This window comes from Poecilia formosa, unplaced genomic scaffold, assembly GCF_000485575.1.
Source record: "Poecilia formosa unplaced genomic scaffold, Poecilia_formosa-5.1.2 Scaffold623, whole genome shotgun sequence".
Classification (NCBI taxonomy): domain Eukaryota; kingdom Metazoa; phylum Chordata; class Actinopteri; order Cyprinodontiformes; family Poeciliidae; genus Poecilia; species Poecilia formosa.
Genome location: NW_006800562.1, coordinates 1 through 11714, shown reverse-complemented (window position 1 = coordinate 11714; position 11714 = coordinate 1). Strand labels below are relative to the sequence as shown.

Sequence of the window (11714 nt, the reverse complement as noted above, 5' to 3'; positions counted from 1 at the left end):
TGACGTCACTGTGAAAAGGGTCTATTAGATGCTAACGAGGCTAACGAGACATATCCGGTAAAAAACGCAACAATGAAAGAGCAGCGAGGCCCAATGCCCACAAACTATCGATCAGAGTAAAGCCGAAGCTCTGCCGTTTCCAACAATACCAGTCACCACGCTACGTGCAAAACTCACAGAACCAGCAGCTAAAGAAGAAAAAAAGAAATAGCTAATTTCACGAAGCTAAAAGCATAAATCCAGTCCTACCTTTGCTGTTTCGTGGTCATAATCCTTATTAGACTAAATATTTCCACTTGGTCTGATAATCCATTTTCCCTGCGTCCATCTCAGTGTTTTCGGCTCCGCCCAGAGCCTCGTCCGTCTCCTAGCTACCATAAACAAAATCTAGAGGCGAACTCCGTCAATGTACGTCACATGCGTTTTCCTCGCTGTAATTGGTGAATGGCTTTAGGTTCCGTATTCATGTCAACGCCCTCGGATTCTATTGGCTCTGACGGTTCGAAAGACGTGTCAATCATCAAAATTGGCCAATGGGTTCCCGAGAAACTGCCCCGCGTAATTTTGAATGTCTGAATGGAGAACTGGATGATTTTACGCGCAGAGCGCATTGTTATTGTAATGTAATTGTGAGATATATTAGTTTTTTCCTGTGATCATATCATTTTGACAAATTAGTTTTCATTGCTATTTGCATTTTCATTGTTATATAATTCTATTTGAAATGTTATTGTGTGTTAATCTGTTCCATTTTCAGACTATTACAATTTGTCTATTTTTTCTCTTTTTATGAATAAATGCAATGTGGGATTTTTCAAAGGAACACCCAAAAACAATTATTAGATGTAATTACTTATCTATGATAAATAATCATTTATTATAACCCTAACCCTAACTTTCTCAGAAAAAAACAGAAAGTTCAAATGGCACAAATTGTGCCAAAATGGCTAATTTAGAAGGTCCGCCTAGATATTTATCAAGTAGTACTTCTCTAAAACTCATATGATTAACTTTTTTTTTCATGAAACTTGGCACAGTAAAAGGTCAGATTGTGTACTGTTGTTTACTACAGGTTTTGGATTTCATCTGCATTCTTTGAAAGGAATCTTCATACATTTAACTGTTTTTTTTTAGGCGGAAATGGATTTTTAGGCGGAAATTGATTTTTTTCTTAATTTCTGCTGTGTCATATTAATTTACTTTCCTCAGTAACAGACAGGGTGGTTTTTAGAGCTGTAACATATTCTCTAGGGTCTTGCCTTTGTTTTGATACCAAAACAATTAAAATAAACTCTGTATTTCTTGAGATACATTCAATTCATTTTGGGCATGTATTTTCAACCATATTTCTCAAAAACAGGCCATGAGACGGAGAGGTTAATGGTTGCAAAATGAACAACAAGCCTGAAAATTAAAAAACAAAACTGTAACTAACTGAATGTTCTGTTTGGTGTTTTTACATATTTTTTGTGTGGGAAATGTTTTTATGTTTTTTCTGTTAATTCAGCGATACAGGCGCACTATTCTTTTTCACTCTACACTTCAGACTTCCAGCACAAGTTCAACCTCTGGTGTCTACAGAAGCACTCAGATGATGTATCAGAGATGGACGAGTCTTCAGATTCGCTGTAATTCAAACCACTATAAGAGATCTTTCACCATCATCACAACCCTCTGAGGACTTGAATTAATGACTTACATTTAATTTCTCTTTGGGATCAACAAAGTGTTTTTAAATTTGAATTTGAATAATGATACATTGCAAACTGTCTTCTATGAGGCCGAAGCCATTTTGAATGACAGATTCACACATTGGTCTCTGACGATCCAGATCATTTAGAAACCCTCACACCAAATCACATCCTGATGTTAAAGAACAAACCTGTTTCATTAAGACCTGAGGCGAAGATGGAAACAAGTATTGCTCTGAACTATTTTGGAAAATATGGATTTCTGAGTATTTTGCCTTTAATGCTGGAAAGACAAAAGTAGATGAGACAAAGAACATTTCTCCTGGAGATATTATCCTAATTGCAGATGTGACTGTACCCAGAGGATGTTGGCAGATAGGGAGAGCCCTGGCAGTCAAAGCTGATGCATATCATTTTCAAATTAATTTTTGTGGAAGTGGAAAAGAAAAATATTTGGTTCTCTCTTTTTTAGGGATTAAACAAATGTTTAAAAATTATTAGGTAGCAGGGAATAAAATTGGCATCTGAGTGTTACTTATGAATTTATTATTGTGTTTTTGCCTAAAGTCACGGCCATTTTATAGTCAGAGATGGTTCTTTTGGAATAACAGCTGAATGTGCATTTGAAGGACACAAGGGTGGAACGAGGATAGAAGAGCAAGTATTAGGATGGGGCCTTGAACTTGGATGAGTGGGACGGTGCTGCAGAGGAGACGGACCTGGTCACCATCAGCACTGGAGAAGAGACTCGTGACCTGAACATCACCACTTCAACGCCTTCACCTGTGGTTACTGCCATCTCCATGAAGCCATAAGTCACCAATGTCAACATGTGTGTGTGTTCTAACACTGGAAGACTATTGAGATGGTTCACAGTTTAGTAATGCTCTGATATGTTCATCTCTTGGACCTTGATCAAGGGTTTTTATTTGGTTACGTTCTAGTTCTTTTTCAGTGGACTGTTATTTAAACTGCATTGCCAATTTTATAATTGGGTTTTTAATGTTATTGAAACTGTTTGGTTGAGTCGCATTATTTTTGGCACAAATTTTGTTATATATATATATTTTTTTGCTTAGCATTAAAGATGGAGCAGAATACAATTAGAAAGTGTATTTATTATATTTGAACATTTGTTTTTAATGTACCTAGTGTTCTTCCATGTATACTGTAAATTTACTCACTAAAACGTCAAGATTCAAAGTATACTTTTCAGTCCCAATAAAGTACACTTGCTAGTGTCCTGCTAGTACGCTGTGGGAAATATACTTTTCTATATAATGACATGTACCTGAGTGATGCTTCTTTTTGATAAGGGATTGTGAGCAGGAAAGCAGGAAAAGGACTCAGGAAGATCATTTATTTTTATTGGGGGTTTTTGTTGTTCATTTATAAAAAACAAAATTAACAGTTCAGTTCTGCTTAGTCTGGTTTGTTAACATTAAACAAACCAGACCAAGCAGAACTGATCCAACCAAACCAAATTCCAGGAAAAGAGAAGGATAGATCCATGTTTCCCAATCCCGTCTCAGCTTTAACATAGAAGTGAAAAACCAAAACCAAAAACTCCTGATAGTATGCCTGCTAGATGCCAGCCAATGGGTTCTTTCCTGCTACCGTTCAGTAAATAGTCACCTGACAATTACCTAAGACACAACATACATGTCCAGAAGTTCATCCATCCTTGGCACCAGATATTGGTTTATCTGGTGTCAATCTCCAGTGGTGTGGGCAAGAAGTATATTACACACCATAGCTAAGTTCTTTCATAAAGATTTGGATTTATGTCACTCTTGTTTTGTATAGTCAACATACAGACGGCCACATTCTCAGCTCTTTGGGTTTTCAGTATTCATTTATAGCCAGTATCTCTTAGTTGGACCTGAGTTTTGTGACTCCTTGTGAAAAAAGGGTGTACAGTTCACTGCAACTGTTAGCAGTTCAGACCAGTCAGTTTCTTTACATGGTCAATTATCCCCAAACATGACCTTATTAAGAGACAAACCAAAGAGCAAACAGAGAGAGTTAGAGCAGGTCCCATCAGGCCCCTTATATGGCATTAGCAGGGAGATACTAAAGCAAACACAACAGAAAATAAGAGTCAAAAGAGAAATAAGGAAAAGACATTACACTTGTAATGTCTTTCTTGAAGAAAGGACGTTTATAACTTAGTGCAAACTGAAAATCCTCCATTAGTCTGGGCCTCTCTTTACAACAGCATATAACGTGTTAGCACATATTCTACCTTTTAGGAATGAAGGAGCCTTGAGTCGGCCTGCTCTGATTGCTGAGGACAAGACAGTTTAATGTCCTTGACAGCTAATATAGTATCTATTGTTTTAGACACTGCAGTGTTTTATACACACGACTCGAGAGTAGAAGGTATTTGGAGAAAAAAGTTACTCTGGTACTGAGAAATTGTGTAATCTTAACATCTGATTTAACATTTAAGAAAACTATTTAATCACACAGACAAAGTTATATGCAATTTCTGGTATTTGAAAACTTAACTAAAATGAAACAAATATAGAAATAAAAACCAATAAGTAATTCAGGCAGAAGAAACATTAGATTTTAAACAATATTTACAATATTGTATTGGCACTTTCCCTCCAGATCAGACTCAGCAAATGGAAAATAACTCTAGGACAAAAAGCATTTCTATTTTTATTGTTCCATCCATTTTCTGGAGGGGAAAATGGGTGGATGTGAAAGGAGCTGATGCCCATCTCCAGCAAGGCATTTTGGGTGAGAGGCAGGGTAACATGGGGTAACACCGAGACAGAGAGGACAAACAACCACACACATGGAGAATGTAGAGAAACCAGTTAATCTGACAGTCATGTTTCTGGACTGTGGGAGGAAGAACCCACCATGCAGAGGGAGAACATGCAAACTCCATGCAGAAAGACCTGGGTGGGGAATCGAACCCAGAACCTTCTTACTGCAAGACAACAGCTCTACCAACTGCACCACTGTGCAGCCCTATTATTATTATTATTATTATTATTATTATTTAATTAATTAAACCAGAAGTCTCATTTTAGCAAATTGCATGTTTGTATCCATTTCTGGTAAATATTTTGTTAAAACATGTAATTTCTTTATTCAGTGAAGTTTGTTAAATAGCCACAAATTTGCTTAATTTGCTTCTGAATACAATTCTTCAAACATGTTGCAGCAAAACTACTGCAAACTTAAATATTATTATTATTGAATATTATTAAAACGCAAGTAAATCTAATCGATCACTCTCACCTCTGCTTTTGCACAAATCTGTAGTTTCTTTTACATAGAGATTAATCATCAACTAGAAGGGGCAGAAATGTGTCAGTTTTGGTCAAGCTCATGTCCTTACAATAAAACTCTAATTTCTAACAAACCTTTCTTCACAATTTTTGCCCGTCTATTTAACTTCTTTTCCCAAAGTCTCTTTATGCTCTTTTTATTTCATTAGTTTTTTTTCTCCCATTTTAGACATACTAATTTATTCCATCTTTAGTTTCTCTGCAATATTCTTATGTTTCCCTAAAATATGCTACATTTATAGTGGCAACTTCTGTACATCAGCTTTACAGTCAAATCTAGAGGAGGCTTTTCTGTTCTAAATCCCACCCATTAGCATCCATACAAGGAGATGGTGGAATGCTTTGGACTGGGGGTCCAGCTGCTCCATAAAAGAGACACGTGCAAAGATCAGAAAGCAGCAATCTGGTGAGAAACCCTCTGATTGCACCTCTGATCTTAAACTTCAGACTTATAAAATCTGTTATTTATTTAATCACCTCCTGCTTTCAGGTACATCTGCTGAAACATATAATTGTTTTCAACTGGAAGACTGGAAGACAGTCCACATCAGCTTCTTTTTGCCGGTTTCAAAGGAAAACATCCAGCGGCATCTCTGCTGACCTGCAGCAAAACATTCAGGTATGACCACAGCAATTTCTCCACAACTGAAACCAGTAAGTCAACTTTTAAATTTTAAGCTTAAATTGTGTTCTTACAGAAATACATAGTCTTTTTTGGTTGGGGATGGGGGGCAATAAATGATCTAGATGGATCTCGTTGGCATAGTTATGTGTTGAATCCTGGAGTGAGAGATGAAAAAGATTCCTCTGACCCAATATAAGAATTGCTGCTTCCCGTGTTCACAGGATTTGTTGTTTTGCTATTTTCCACAGACTGAGCCCTTTGTGCAATTTAAAGATACAGTAAACAATATCTCCAGTATTACATACTGGAGATACAATACTGTATGGTGTTCCAGCACTCACACACACACACACACACACACACACACACACCTCAATTGTCTCTAATTAGTACAGAGCACAGCAGCTGGAGTCCGCCGTAGAACTCCAACTCTTGCTTCTTTGCACTTGTTACCTGGGATGTAACAGTGTTGATTTTATTATTTTATTTTTCTTTCTAAAGAAGAATAAAATAATAAAATTCAAATCAATAAAAAGTGTTAATTTTAAGATTTTAGTTTTCTTTCTGTATTTGGAGCTACTGACTCCTTACACCAACCATCTGCAACTGGTCAGATGATCTGCGTCCAGATCAGGACTGAAAACTGAAGGTTATCCAGCTTCTGTGCTCAGGATTTTAGGGAATGATCTGCACTTATGATTAAACAAGTCTCTTCAATTGTCCTCTTCTAAGTCTCTTTTAAGCAAATTTCACAAATAAAAAATAAGCTTTTTAAATTAAATTAAACTTAATTTAATTAATTAATTCATGAGTTTAATTCATTTTAAATGAATGAAACTCATTTTAGCAAAAGATTGGCTTTCAAGTCTATTTTACATGTTATGCATTTTGAGTTTATACCATTACATTATTTAACCCAGATTTTTGAAGGTGCTATACAAACACAATTTTATTTAGTTTTAATTAATTTATAAAAGTATTAATTTATCAGTTAAGTAGCCATTTTATAAAAAAATTTTTTTCCAAAAAACAAGAGTTATTTCTTGGATGGATTCTTTTTACCTGGGTAAAAATATGCTGAAGTTGCTTCAGTACAATTTTTTTGGAATCGCTGTCCTCTGCCTGTCACTGAAATAACCTTTTTGCTGAATTTACACTGATCTCAAATTGTAATGTAGGACCATGTCATGCTACGCCAGAAGCTTTGCTTGGTGTCTGCTCTCCAATGCATTTCAAATCATAAGTTATGTCGGAGTAACTGTGGCTCATTGGGTAGCGTAGATGTCTTCTGATTAGAAGGTTGTAGGTTTATTTCCAGCTTAACCCCAAGTTACGCTGAGTGTTGGTGAGTGGTCAAAATGGCTGGAAAGTGCTTTGTAAGTTCAGGTCTATTGACAATCCCTTTCTTTATAAGTGGGTCTCTTTTATGGAGTGCTAATTAATGGATCCATCAAGATCCACCATATTATTTTTAAAACACATTTTTCATTGTCTCTTCTGTAAAGTTTCCTGCTTACAGTCAACAACTCCAGCACACAAACAATGTGTCCATGTTTGTGTGCTGTTCCATGTTCTGGATATTTTCCTGAGTTAACATCCAGAGGTTGATTCGGATGAGCAGAACCAGGGGAAACATTTTGGGGATTTAAGTTGGTGAGCTCTACAAGCTGGAATAGTGCATCTGAAACTGCTCTGCAGATGACAGAGAGGAAAGGAAGTGCTGTATTTATTGACTGAAATCCTGAAGGGCACTGTCTAAAGGCTTTCCCATAACCCTCGACATTGTTTCCCCAGTGGGATTAAGAAACTACCATTCCCAGGATAATTTTCACATGGAGGGGGAGGGGCAGAGCAGAAGATACTTGGATGAGAAAAGTTAATACAAATTGACTGCAGTAAAACTCAAATTATGCAAAAGTTTGTTTTAAAACATTTTGTACAAGTGAATGTCTGTGACATTCTAGGATTTGACATTATGAGACTAAATCCAAACAACTTCCTTCCAGTGAAACACCAGTAGACAGTTAAGATCATTTATAAGATATAAATCTACTGGACTGTTGATTGATACATTGTGACTGAAATCAGCACAGGTCTCATCTCTATTTATGGTTTCAAACAGATTAACAACAACTAAATCTGATTTCTACTCAAATGCCAAACCATTCTTGATCTGTGTGAATCAAAGGGAGAAGAGAGAAATGAGCTGAAGCAAGGAGACTGACAAAACATAGAACAGTGTGCTTCCTGCATGTGATTTAAAGAACAAGAAGGAATGAGAAGCCTGACCATATTAGGCAATGTTTGGATTTGCAGGAGAGATGGCTCTGACTCTTATCACAGTCTGCATAAACACACACCATTCCCAACTGTGGCCAAAAAAGGAGAGACTGAAATCAATCTGATCCTATCCTCCCAGTCTTTCCTCCTGAAAATGCTTTTGTAGATCCTTTCTTCTCATATATTCATAGTCTGTCTGGTGATTTAACGTTAACTATGCATGCTGCACTTTTCTTGTGCACAGCCTGGAGAAGGACTAACTGATCTGCCAGCTATGGTGCAGACTGTGGTTGAAGAAAAAATGTCCTTAGTGAAAAAAGAAAACCAACAGAGCAGCTATTACAGTTACTGTTTTCTATTGTAATAATGTTTTCTAAATAGCCATAAAAGCCATTTAGCAGAACAAAGATCTTTTTCATACGAAAAGCCAGACTGGAATGAAATAAACAAGCAGTTAATTAAAGCAGTGGATCCTGCTTTAATTAACTAAATGTTTGGTGAAACAAAAGCAACTTGGAACATACATTGACACAGACATAGGATTGTGGGTTTTCTTACTTCCCAGACAGATCCGTGGGGTTTGACCATTGAACGTCTTTCTTCTTAATATGACCTTATTTAGCCCATTGCAGATGGAGAAGGACTATGGAAGATAAAGGCTCCCTAAGCTGCCTGAACAGCTTGTCCACTCTGTGACTTGAAAAGGGAATGTATGTAGTTGGCTGTGGGGCGGAGGGCGGGGGCTGGCTGTTAGTGGAAGCAATCACCGTCTGGAAGAGCAAATGTTTATCGTATGCTGCGATCCCTTTTCCAAGGTCCTCAAATTGCAAAAACTACCAAATAAGGACAGAAAGAATTTCTACCAAAGAAAAGTAAGAAAAGTCCAGTATGAATTCTTTCTCATTTAGTAACTTCTTAACCCGAGTTTGCTGATGTAATTCTCTGCTTTGTGAATGTCAGAGCTGGGCCATAAGAGCCACTTAGAGGAACAAACATCTTTTTCATATGAAAAGTCAGCAAACTGCTTCCTGCTGTGTTTTTTCTAAGGTGTTATACCAAGATGGGGATTCAGGTGACAGGAAAACATAGCAGCTGTTCAGACGACAACATGAGGGATTCATGACTGTACAAAAATGGTGATGGAGAAGGTAATATTTTTAAAGTATTGTTAATTGCCTTTGATTAGGATAAAATATGTATTTAAGTGTAAGAGCACACTTCCTGCTCCAACTTGAAACATACATAAAAGAAAGTTTACTTACTGTTTTCTGCTTACTTATAGAAAGAAGTGAAGAATGTGTATCTTCATAATCCACCGTCTGCTTCCTCCATCTACAAGGTCAAACAGCAACATGGGAAATCATGTAGGTCCCTGGAAATGAAGCTCATCTCTTCACACATTTCAATTCAACCCAATTCAAAAATACTTTTTTGATTCCAAACGAAAATTAAATATTAAATTTAATAATATGATTTAATGTATTAATGTAGTAATTCATACATCATTGCACTCTTTTTATTTTTTAACATATAGGTAATGTTAATGACAGATGTTTTTTTTTAGTCTTTTGTTTGTTTTTATACTATTAAGTCCTGAAATAAATGTGCTGCATCTGTTGACTTGCTGCTTATCCCTGTGGCCCGTGGTGCAGTGCTGCATCTCTGGTCAGTTGGTAGTCTGAGATGAAGCACTGTAGCTCGGGACGGAGGACAGACAGAGCTGTCGAGGTACGTCTGTAACAAGGAAGAAGCATCTATCAAGATTAGCAGGACTGTGACATGTTTCTCTAGAGAAGAAAGGAGAAAGTGAATCTGGCACCCATGGAGTTATAACGGATATTTTTGTCAACCATTCTGTAATTTTTTTTCTGTTTTGTATTGCTCCTTTCTTATTTTATGAACTCCAGCTGAGTTCATAAAATACTCAGCTTTTCTTTTCTTTTTTTCCCCCCAAAAGTAGAATTTTGAACAGTCACTCTTTTCAGCTTGTTTTTCCTTTACCCTTTTCTCTGGGGTCCAGTTTTCCCAGGAATCCCTTCACTCATGAGAAAGGGGGATTCCTGGAAATACTGATCTTGGGGGCGAGGCTTCTCACCATGTCCAACATGGCATGAATAGAGTAGAAGGAATTAATGTGTGTGCTCTTCAGCTGAACTCCTAAAAAAGGGTTTGCCGGTTTCCGTTCCTTCCTTTTTTTTTCCCCCTTTTTCCTTTCTTGGGGTTGGGGGGGTTGTTGTTGTTGTTTTCCGTTGACGTTTTGGGGGGGGGGGGGGGGTCACCTGAAAAGGTCGCCAGTCGAGTTGACAGCTGTGAAATATCTTTAAAAAGACAAAGTGATTTACGCTCCTCATGTTTTACTTGCATATCATTTCAAATTGTACATCTAATGTATTTGGTTGTCTGACAGAATAAAGAAAATAGTTAAAATAATGTATATTTTTCTCTGTTTTCTCATTTTTTCCAAAAGGAAAATAGATATGTATGACATGAAATCAAAAACCAATGACTGAATCACCTCAATGCAAAAAAATTTGTAATAAAACTTGATTTGTACATTAAATTTATTTTCATATAAGATTCTGAACATACATTATCTCAATAATGCAGAATTTCAGTGGCAAAAACAAATTTGTGAATTTGTTCTGCAAATGAGATCACATATAGTGGCAAGACTCTATATGAAAGCTGACAGCTGTGGGTTATATTTCAGTTTCCTCCACATGTTCATTAGAGCCTGGGTATCACTGTTGCCTTACAGCAAGAAGGTTCTGGGTTTGATTCCCGACCCAGGGTCTTTCTGAGTGTGCATGGTGGATTCTCTTCTGCTAAATGTGCTACTGGCGGAGAAATGACTTACAGTTACAGGAAAACTGTTTATCTGCCATCCTCAGTGGCCATGCTAAACTAGACTAGCATAGCAGTCACAACATGCTATGCAAGTAGTAGTGTAGCAGAGATTTTTTTTTTTTTACATATTTTTACAAATATTTCAAAAATATATTTTTTATAACAACTGCTGAAAGAACCTGAAATGCTACCACATTCTCCTTTCTCAGCCTTCCGCCTAGCCTCCCTCACACACCTGGAGGCCAACACCTGGTTGAACTGCTGAGCTTATCCTAGCTACTTTTCTAAACAGCAACATAGAGAAATATTGTGATGACATGAAGTGCTTCCCAGCCAGGTGCTACCTGGGTGGGCCCCATATGGTTCCCAGAAGGTTCTATCCTTGGTTTTTCATTTATCCCATACAGGGACCCACCTTGGTATGCTGGCTGGGTTCTTAAAGAAATGGAGGCCAATATAAAGGCATCAGCTGATGTGAAGTCAAATTTCTTTCAAATTATTTTTGACATACAGGGGCTGGTCAAAAAATTTGAATGTCATGAAAAAATGTATTTAAATCAGTAAATCCATTCAAAAAGTAACATTTGTATATTATATTTATTTATTACATACAGATATGTTCCAGGTGCCAGTTTCTTTTATTTTCTTTTATTGTTGATTATTACTGACAACTAGTGAAAACTCAAAATGCAGTATCTCAGAAAATTAGAAAATTGTGAAAAGGTTCAATATTGAAAATCCGTGTATGATTCGTTCTTTGTTTGTTTTTTTTTCGTTTCAAAATAAAATTGCAAAAACAAAACAAGCATGTGTTTTTTTGTTTTTTCGTTTTTAAAACGAAATTAGAAAAATGGCAATTGCAAAAATAAAAGAGGGGTACGTTTTTTTGTTTTTTCGTTTTTAAAACGAAATTAGAAAAATGGCAATTGCAAAAATAAAAGAGGGGTACGTTTTTTTGTTTTT

The 11714-nt window shown here is 36.6% G+C and overlaps 2 long non-coding RNA genes across 3 annotated transcripts; one reads left to right on the top strand and one right to left on the bottom strand.

Moving 5' to 3' along the window:
- The first annotated feature begins 5358 nt into the window (after nt 1-5358).
- On the top strand, nt 5359-10336 carry LOC103130310 (uncharacterized). 2 transcript variants are annotated; one of them, XR_475197.2, is made up of 4 exons: nt 5359-5405; nt 5490-5618; nt 8952-9052; nt 9187-10336. It is a non-coding gene; the product is annotated as an uncharacterized LOC103130310 (long non-coding RNA). The 2 variants fall into 2 exon arrangements; XR_475196.2 differs by having other exon boundaries at nt 5370-5618.
- On the bottom strand, nt 7098-8945 carry LOC107834434 (uncharacterized). The gene is made up of 2 exons (XR_001660231.1): nt 8248-8945; nt 7098-8052 (listed from the first exon to the last, which is right to left on the bottom strand). It is a non-coding gene; the product is annotated as an uncharacterized LOC107834434 (long non-coding RNA).
- Nucleotides 10337-11714: the final 1378 nt, after the last annotated feature.